Here is a 10,729-nt window from a genome sequence, read left to right as displayed (position 1 = left end):
GCAAAAAATTAGGCAAGGTACTTATCTCAGTAACGCCATGACTTTTGCTTGTAAAACAGGCAATTTTTTTAAAGATTGCTGTAAATAGGCATTAAGATTGTAACTTTATCACCTTATAATCATTCCAAAACTGGTAGCAGCTACTAACAAATGCCCATAAAAACCGATGGCAGCGAGGAAGCTCTACCAGGTGATATACTCACTAAGCCAAGGTGCAAAATGGACTGAGAGGAAAAGATAGGATAGACCTATGATATTGAGGAAGTAATTTGAAAATGGGCAAACTATGAAAACAAACAAGTGCCTAATGCACAAAGTACCAGTGTACTACTATCAAATGTGATCAGCATCCGAGGAAAGTGAACTACTTATTTCACAAATAGGTTCTACTCCTGTAATTATAAGCTTGTTAGTAAGTGCCATAGTAACCTGTATAGTAACCCTCCAGCTGGTGAATTTGAACTGCTGACCTTAAGGTTCCAACAGACCTTAAGTGGAGTGCTTATCCTACGGCACATTTTACTTCTCCTTAAATATGCTGTGTCTATCAAATTCTACTAATGAAACCAAAATGTTACATACCATATGCAATTTTACCATCAATGATTTGAAAAGTTACCATGACTAAGACGGTTATGGAGTAAACGTTATTGTTTACAAAGTGCCTTGAAGGCTTAGTTGAACTATAATAGTAACAAGGAAATGAAGGCACAAGTAGCCAGAAGAGTATTCAATTGAGGCTCATATGCAGTGATTAGTGGGAAATGTAAACATTTGGGAATAAAGATCTTGATTTTAAAAATACATTAAAACCAAAAAAATATTTTTGCGTTATATTGATTTGGCATCATCTTTTGGCAAGCCATGAACTATAAATGATCAGCTCAGGATTACCTTGGCAGTATGAAACTTAAGCCACACTTACGACCGCCTAGGATGTTCTGGAGACACACGTGACTTTCTTTGTTATCAAGGCTGTATATTCTAATCCTGGGAGCACAGTGGCTTGAGAAAATAAGCACTGGACTACGAACCATAAGGTTGGTTTGAAAGCCCACTAGCCACTCTGCAGGAGAAATATGCCTTCTGCCCCTGTAAACATTCACAGCCTAAGAAACCTATGAATTGGAACTGTCCACAGCCCTTATCGTGTATTGAAATCGGGGGGAATATTCATTGATATTAACAATATTGCATAAAAGTCCTGCTATAAATCCTAAGTGCTAAACAGCAGTTCTCCAAGTACTCCCCATCTCCCTGTACTGCCCTGGGGTACTTTCAGAGTCTGTGAGGGTACAGCTCCTTTCACACCAGCAGCAGTCACTAGAGTCCCTGGGTGGTACAATGAAGCATGTAACTACTACTGAAAAGCTGACAATGGGCACCCGCCCAGATACACTTCAAAAGACATGCTGGTGAATGAATTGAGGGGAGATGCACAAGGACACCCATACTTGCAGACAGTACCCATTTGACCTGGCTTCAATGGCTGATCAGAACTCAACTAGAGGAAGAAAGAGGGGGGATTAAAAAAAAAAAAAAAAAAGAGTAACCCGCTACAATTTGATGAACTTGACCTATACTTATGTAGTAGCTCAAAAGGGGGAACAAGTATTTATAGCGAGGATCATTCCCATGCCCTCTTGGTAGGCAGGGATAACAGGGATGGGCAACTTAAGACATGAGCTAGCCAAAAGGGAGAAGGAGTGGCTACAAAGACACAATGTGACTGGCTTACAAGCTTTAATGAGGGAGCTGTTTCAGAGGGTGCTGGGGAAGGCAGAATCTCCACTGAGTGGTTTCCACAGGGCTGGTGAAAACAGATGGGGTAAAACTCTTGTGGTTCAATAGTGAATAATTGCTATCAGGACTGTGAGTGTTGCAAATGTAAAGGTAGATGATGTTTTGTAACTAAAGGAGGGAAGTGGTTGATCTTGCAGTCCAGGAGCAGATGACCCTGGGTCTATTAAGGGAGAAAAGCTGAGTGTGAGACCCTATCCAGAGAAGCAGCAACGTCAGCTAGAGGCAAAGAGATGGAGTGGCTGAGGACTCTGGACTCAGGGAGGCAGAGGGGCTGTATACTGACAACCTAGGGGCAGGCTTGCAGGGTGTACTGGTTTTGGTTGTTTGAATGGTTATGTAGTTCTGAGCGCTTTGTTGTACATCAAAAAAAAAAAAAGAGGGAATGGAAGCAAATGCTGTTGAATGATGATGGAGGGGATTGTAATCAGTAATCATTGCAACGATAGGATGAATGTAAAGCTGACGTTCTCCCATGTAAACTATCATTCAATTCACAATAAAAACTTGCTTCCACAAGGGCAAAGCCTTGAAAACGCATTAAGATCAGCTCAATTCTGCACACACAGGCTGGCCCTGGCCATGAGTCTGACTCAGCAACAACAGATAATAACCATAAGAAATCATTGGATTCTTTTGCACAATAGGTGTGACGTGTTCCAGAGGTCACATGACATGCGGTGTCACAATCAGCTAATGGGGCATGTTCTAACATGTTATGTTCTATTTAATTTCTAAGATGGCAACTACTGAAAATTTTAATTATACAAACATACGCTTTAGTCTTCAATTTTTAACATAGTAAAGATGATCAAATCAGAAAGATTTGAGCAGCTCTCATCGAAAAATGTCTATAAAATTGCCAATTATGGTGTAAATTCAATTATTGTTGTATAATGTGTATTACCACCACTTTATCTTAGATGGAATGAGTGTAAAAGTACATCTGTAAATACCTAACTGAACAGCATTAACGTTCAAGGAATACCCAGTGTTTGTATTTTATCCTGTCTAGGTGAACTACGGGGTCCTGGTATGGCATTGTGGGCCAATGCACTGGACCACAAAGTCAGTGTGAACTACAGATCAGGGGTTCAAGCTCACCAGCTGCTCCTTGGAAACCTTATACAGGGTTGCTACGGGCCGGAACTGTTAAGTGCTTGACAGCACTTAACAACAACAATAACAAGGTAAACTAAAAGCTTCCATGCAATAAAATCCCGGTTATTAGAATAAATCAGTCCACTTGTAACAAAATGTAAAGAAAAAACAAAGGACAAGTAAGCATGAAAAACGGTAAGGTTGGCCAACTACTATGACTGGTCTGTTGTCGTTATGTGCCTTAGAGTAGGTTCCGACCCAAAGCAATCCTGTATAAAGTTTGTGAAGAACAGCTAGTGGGTTGGACTGCCAACCTTGTGGTTACCAGTGCAGTGCTTACCCTACAGCGCCACACCAGGACTAGGTATGGCCACCTTCAAATACCTACAGTCAATTCCCCTTGGCATCAATCATTCCCCCTGTGAACTCACCCTTCCCTTTGTACATCTATAGCTCCTGCCATCAAAACATAACTGACCTACTGTTCATTGTTAATACCTATCATAAAGTCTGCCCAAGTCCAAGACAGAAATGTCCTTTATTAAATATTTTGTAGTACACTTCGCTGTTTTTACCTAATTCTTAGAGGCTGTTGTTATATGCTGTGGAGTCGATGCCCACCCATAGTAACCCTATATGGGATTCTTCAAGGAAAGACTGGTGGGCTTCAACTGCCAACAGTGCAGTAAGCAGTCCAGTGTTTACCTTACAGCACCAGACCAGGACTCCTATTCTTAAAGGTGTTAAACACTCTGAATGTGGTATCGGCTAAGAATTAGGTACCGAAGCCAAGTTTCTTATCCCATAAAAGCCACACAAGAAAACCAAACACCCACCATGGGAATTCAGAATCACTAAACACGAGGAGGAATATACACTATAAAAAAACGTTTTTATAATGCATCCACACAAGCACATTGCTCTTTGAAATTTAAAGAAAAAATTTATTGAAGGTCTGAAAAACAGTTCCTAAAAGATCGACGTGTCCAGAAACTGTAGCTACACAATGCATTGCGTCTATCATGTTAAAACGTGCATTAGACACAAATACAAAAACCATGAAACAAGCCACCATTCTTCAACAATCTCAGCAAGGATAAAATATGCCTAAGGAACAACATAGATGACTTGCAAAGGATGGGCTCTTTACTTTAAGCACCATTAAAAAAAAGAGAGTGCACAAATGGATGAGTGTGTTCAGTTATATACACTGAATTGAACCTTTGGCACTAGGAATCAGAGCATTTTGTCATAGAGCATTAACACGTATTATAAAAGTGCGTAGTGTCAAAGGAATAGAACCACCAGCATTCAAAAGCAGCTTTGTCAACTAGGCAATAAAACACTCTAGAGCATGTCCGTACGTTGTCCATCATTGAATACACTGGCAGCAATCTTGAAATGTAGAAAAAGAGAAAGAAAAGAAAAAAGGAGCTATAACCCCTTTTATTTTCTCTGTTTAAATCAAACAGAAAACAAACATACATTAATTTTGTTATATGCTAACATTTTCAAAGTACATCATTTGTACAAGAGGACTAAAAACAAAAGTGTGTTTACAGAGATGCAGATGTGAGTGAGTGTGCAGTCTCACACAGCCTTCCGGTGGTACTCAGGAGGCGCCACTTCATAATCGCTGGCACTAAACAAAGTGGCAGAATTCTTTGCCAGGTACCTAGAAATAAAATAACATGTTATTCATTACACAAAGATTAAAGAGAATCATATCTCGATCCAAACCTTCTCCCACAAAATATACAATATACATAAACCACAGTAAGAAAAAAACGTGTTCCTAAAAATGTGGCTCACCAGCCACTCCCTGGAAACCCTATACAGGGTGTCACTATGGGTCAGAATCGACTCGATGGTACTTAACAACAACACAAAATAGAAAAAAGTAATTATTACCTTACATGGTGGTGGTGGTGGTGGTGGTGTGCTGTGGAGTTGGTTCGGATTCATAGCAAGCCTGCATAGGGTTTCCGATGCTATAAATCTTTCCGGGAGCAGAAAGCCTCACCTTTCTCCCACGGAACAGCTGGTAGGTTCCAACTAGTGACCATGAGGTTAGCAGCCTGACTAGTAACCACTAGACTACCAGAGCTCCTTATTACCTCATATAAAGCGCCATTTTAATTATAATTCAAGTAAGTAAGGTTCTATATCAGCACTGACTATCCACAGAAAGAACGAAAGAGCAGATGAAGGTCCTCAGATCAAACTTGAACTCAATTACACTTGATAAAAGATTGAAGGTTCAAACCCATCCAAAAGGCCACAACCTTAAAAACCCTATAGTTGTACTCTGCATATATGGGGTTGCCATGGATCAAAATCAATTCAACTGCAACTAAAAATATTCTCCACAGACATCATAAACCCCATGCTTCCAGCCACCATACAAAAGTATTGTTACAAAATCATAGAAACCTTCACTTAACAAAATCAACAAAACGTGAAGCTAGTGTTTATCAACATACCCTCCCATCTAGGTCCATACAGTATTTCTGAAGGCGATGGTTCCATCTCCCTAGCGTTTCCCAGAAGAATTTTGCTGTTTGATAAACAACACACCAAAACAGCAATCTGAGCGTTCTTGAGGTACTCAAATTACGTTCCTCTGAAACGTTCTTTGGTTGTGGGAACAAAAGGCAATTTAAAGAGCATTATCAGAGCTCAGGAGCCCTGGGGTGACGCTGTGGGTTATTGCGCCAGACTGCAAAGCCGTTTGAACTGCAAGGGTGGCTGTTCAAGCTCACCAGCTGCTCCTCGGAAACCCTATACAGGGTCGCTATGGGTGGGAACCGACTCTACAGCACTTAACAACAACAAAAATCAGAACTCAAGGGGTGGAAAGGTTTAGGTTTCCCGAGAAAATTCTCCTAGGACGGCCCTTGGTACCTTAGAAGAATGAACAAGTACACTGTGAAGGAAAAAAATTCTCAGTTTAACGTTCCTGGTCTTTTCTTCTTTTTTATTCAATTAACATAATATGACTTTTTTTATATACCAGCAAGTATATCCTTTTAATAGCTGCTTGGTTGTTTCAAATTTTTCACTATTCAAAAGAAAGACTATTACCCATAAACATGTTGTTGTTGTTATGTGTTGTCAAGTCAGGCCCAATGAGCAGATGGTGAGCTTGAATCTCCGACCTTGCAATTTCGACAGACTTTATAGCCAAGTGCATTAACCCACAGCACCACTCCAGGGCTCCACTCATAAATACAGTGCTCCATTAAAAAGTATCCATGAGCTCAAAATCGATTCCATGGGAGAAGGATGAGTCTTTCTACTCCCATAAAGATTTAAACCCTTGGAAACCCTATACAGGGTCGCTGCGAGTCAGAAGTGACTCTACAAGCACACAACCACCACCACCACCAATTTTCACCAAAAATACAGTAATTTAATAGAAAAAGCATCGTTACTACTAACAACTCAGACATGTCTGAAAATCTTTGTACATTTAAGATCTACTATAGGTTAAGTGACTGCTGCAGGGTTTGAACCAATGACCTTGTAGTTTAGCAGTCTTGTAGCTAGCACTTATCCTACAGTGCCATATCAGAACTCCTTCTATAGGTTAGTTTCCAGAAATAAAATGATTCATTCAAAGAATACATATATTAAATATTTTACTGTATTACTGGACAAAAATGCCCCCTATAAAAGTTCTAACAACTCCTCTCTCCAACAGTGATTTAATACTTTAACCCATCTGACAAGAAATGTTCCACTGATACTTAATTTGCATTTTTATTAAAATGTTAACCAATTTTAATGGCACCTTTATAATGTTGTTTGAACATTTCCACTTATTTAAAATTGATTGGTTCATCTTTTTATAGTAAGATATAGTGTAGTGGTTACGAATCGGGCTGTGAACCTTAAGGTCAGCAGTTTGAAACTACCAGCTGTTCGGTGGGAGAAAGATGAGGCTTTCTGTTCCCGCAAAGATTTACAGCCTCGGAAACCCTGTACAAGGTCGCTATGAGTCGGAACAGACTCCACAGCACATGACCACCACTATGTATATTAATATATATATATGCTAAGTATTTGAACCGCCAACCATCCGGTTCAAACCAACCTTGAGGTTGAGTGCCTATCTTACAGCACCACATCAGGACTCCAATCAGTTGTCCTATCATGTACTGAATACAAATGCTATTCCTTTTTTCTCTCTATGCACTGCATCTCTAAAATGTCCATGTATTTTTATCATTCTAGTGACTGCCTATGCTTTCCTATACCAGCACCACATGGTTTTACTGACGTTACTTGTATTACGTTTTCAGTATTTCTAGTCTCAATCTCCCTTATGCGAGTAAAGTTCAGCATATTGCATAAATTCACTTTTACTTCCAAGCATATGCAAACTTACTTTAGGAAATCATGAAGATAGTTCAGTAATAAAGCAAGACTCTTCTCATCCAGAGGTGTATAGGCCAGCATTGCTCCAATTCGTACTATTAAACAGAAGAATCTAGTCAAAATTACCAAGCAGTACTATAACCATGTAAGCAAATTAATTCCCTTAAATACATGATTTAAGAAATTTTAAAATATATTTAAAAAAAAAACAAAAACATTTTAGATAAAAATTCTAACTGCAACAAAATCTTATTTTAGAAAACCTCTTGTTCATTAGACACAACAAAAAAATTAAGATTACTAAATGTCCAAAGAAAAAAGTAAAGTTGTTTTCTAAAAGGCACATTACCAAATAATCTCAGCAGATGTGGTGCTCCATACACCTGGGACATCGGTGCATCAGGGTGGTCTGCGAGGATTTCAGCATACTGCGGTCTCTCAAATTTGTAGAGTAGCTGAGTGCCCAACATTACATTGAAATATTCTTTAATCCCTGCCACAACTTCATTAACAGCATACTCCCTGACAAATGAGAAAATATTTACATTCAAAGCTGGCCAATGACCAATTTCAACTTAGGCTAAGGAATTAGTGAATCATTGCTGAAGTATTTAACAGGAATTTAACAAGGTTACATGAAATAGGATGCTAAACCAATGGTCATGTCAAATATCCACATAAAGGTCCCAATAAAGTCCCTGCAAAGTCTAAAATGTCAGACTCTAAGAAAAAGTGTGCTAGCGTTCATTTTTCAGTATGAGTATAAAAATAACACTTAAAACAAAAGGTCTTTGAGACATTAACGTGTATATAGTCTTACTTATTATCTGTATTTCCTCGAGATTTCTTGTAATTTGCATAATCCTCTAGAATGGAATCCACATTCTTCTTGGCAGGAAGATAAAACAGCTATGGAAACAAAAATACACTTGAAAACCAGTATCACTTTTAAGCAATTACAGTGAAAAAAAAAAAACATGTTTCTATAATGATAAGGGTCCAAATAAAGTCTTATACGTACATACACACATACGTGTGCATGTATGTACGTACGTATAAAATGAAAGCATAGGACTGCAAGGTTAGTTTGAACCTCAAGGTCAGTGATTCAAGCTCACCAGCCCCTCCTTGGAAACCCTATACAGGGTCACTATCAGTTGGAACCAACTTGAAGGCACTGAACAACATCATTAGTCTATTACAGGATCCACTATTCATATGTGACTATTCAGCACTTGAAGCATGACTAATGTAACTGAGGAAGTAAACATTAAATTTTAATGAGTAGTCAAATGCGGCTAGTGGCTACCAGGTGGTGGGAGTTGTTCAGTGCTTTTGAGTCAGTTCCGACTAATTAGCAACCCTAAAAAAAATTTCCAAAGAGCAGCTTGTTATTGATAAGAGCCGTCAAATCGATTCTGACCCATAGTGACCCTGTATAGGGTTTCCAAGGAGCAGCTGGTGATTTTGAACCACCAACCTTGCCGTTCAAACATCTTTGCAGTCTGACGCATCAGCCCACAGCACCACACCAGGACTTCAAATTGCCAACCTTTCGGTTAATGGCCCAGTGGTAATCCTACAGCACCACACTAGAAAACTCCACTAGATGGCAGAACCAAGGTTTAAATAAATCACGGCAGTTTAGCACCAGAAACATCAAAAGCCTCTTCTTTTTTCCATGGAGCAGGTAGTGGATTTGAACTGCTGACCTGGTGGGTAGCAGTTCAGTGCTTATCTTATAGATGTCTTTTAAATCGAAATTTCAAGTAGTCCATAATCTTCACCTCCCCATTCCATTTGTTGAAGTGACTGGTTCATTTATCCTATAGAATTTTTTCAATTTGAATTGTGATGTTTATATCCTTGTCATGTTCAACATTTTCCTCAATGTCACTACTTTCTGTAAACTGTAGGATAAGCACTGGACTGCTAACATCTAGGTCTGTAGTTCAAACTCACCAACTATTTGGAAACCCTATATTAGGTTGCTATGATAAGAACCAACTCCACAGCTAGGTCAGTAGTTCAAACTCACCAACTATTTGGAAACCCTATATTAGGTTGCTATGATAAGAACCAACTCCACAGCACTTAACTTTAATTAAACCAAGGGATACTTGATCAGATTCAGGTTCTTCCAGAACAACTCAAATAGGAGTACTATGGACTTCCTACTGCATTCTACAGGGACATACGTGTGGATGTCTTACTGTCAATGAGTGCAATTCATCACTTTGTGCTCAGTTATTACCAACCTACCCACTATATCAAATTCTACAAAATCCTGAGCAAAAGGTTTTTGCCCTAAGTTTAGCAGTAGTCCTCATTACCTATACCTATTACTTGACCAGGGATCATGAAGCAGTGATTATTTCTTTGATATTAATCCTAAATCTTCTGTAAATGATGAGCTGAATTGTTACCCTGACATCCGACCCTTCTTGTAGGATGCCCAAATTCTGCCTATCCTGAGTAGCACTGTAAACGGGTACACTTTTATATATGTGCTATGTTTCATCTTCTCCAAGTCATGCTTTCTGAAGGTCAAACTGTTCAGTCTCTGAATGAAATACTTACTGATAAAACTTAAAATTCAAGTCGAATCAATACTTTTCTTAAAAACCTTTTTTTTTGGGGGGGTGAGCCAAGAACGTAATTGTTGTGTATCTTTCAAGTTACCTGCTTTTGCCTGGTAATTAAATCCCAGTCATCAACAAGCCATGGTTTTAGTTCTTCAGGAATCTTTACTTTAACTTCAACTCTGTTCATGAATGTTTCCTCCTAAATAGAAAGAATAGTTACAAACTTATGATTTTTCGCTGAACAACAGTTTTTCTCAACCCTGACAGTTGGTATCAATTCTGTAACACACTTAACCATACAGCCAGAATTGTCACTTCAAAAGCTGTAAATCAAAAGACCATACAATTTAGCTGCCAGAAGAAAAGAATCTTATCACAGAACCAAAAGAGCCTAACATTTAGTGCATTTTCATGCAAAGGAAAAATCCTGGGAAAATCTCCTCTTCTCATGGAAATAAACACCCTGAACATGATATATTTACCATTAAATATGAACATATTTTAATATGAACATATTTCATATTTACCATTGTATTACCCAAATGACGATCCAAAACATAACTAAGCTGCATCTTGAATACATAGAAATAAAATGGATGGATTGATGCCAGGTCCTCTGTATCTGTCTAAATGTGCCAAGTTTTCACAACAGAACAGTTTCTAAATATACTATCACTTCCTAACTTCAGCTTTAGAAAGACAAACTGGTAAACACTTGTTGTTGTTGTTGTTAAGTGCCATCGAGTCGGTTCCGACCCATAGCGACCCTGCACAGGGTTTCCGAGGGTGTAAATCCTTACGGGAGTAGAAAGCCTCATCTTTCTCCCGCGGAGCGGCTGGTAGTTTTGAACCGCTGACCTTAA

The sequence above is a fragment of the Chrysochloris asiatica genome, unplaced genomic scaffold, assembly GCF_000296735.1.
Source record: "Chrysochloris asiatica unplaced genomic scaffold, ChrAsi1.0 scaffold00156, whole genome shotgun sequence".
Classification (NCBI taxonomy): Eukaryota; Metazoa; Chordata; class Mammalia; order Afrosoricida; family Chrysochloridae; genus Chrysochloris; species Chrysochloris asiatica.
The sequence above is the reverse complement of the archived record's forward strand: the minus strand, read 5'-3'. Positions refer to the sequence as shown.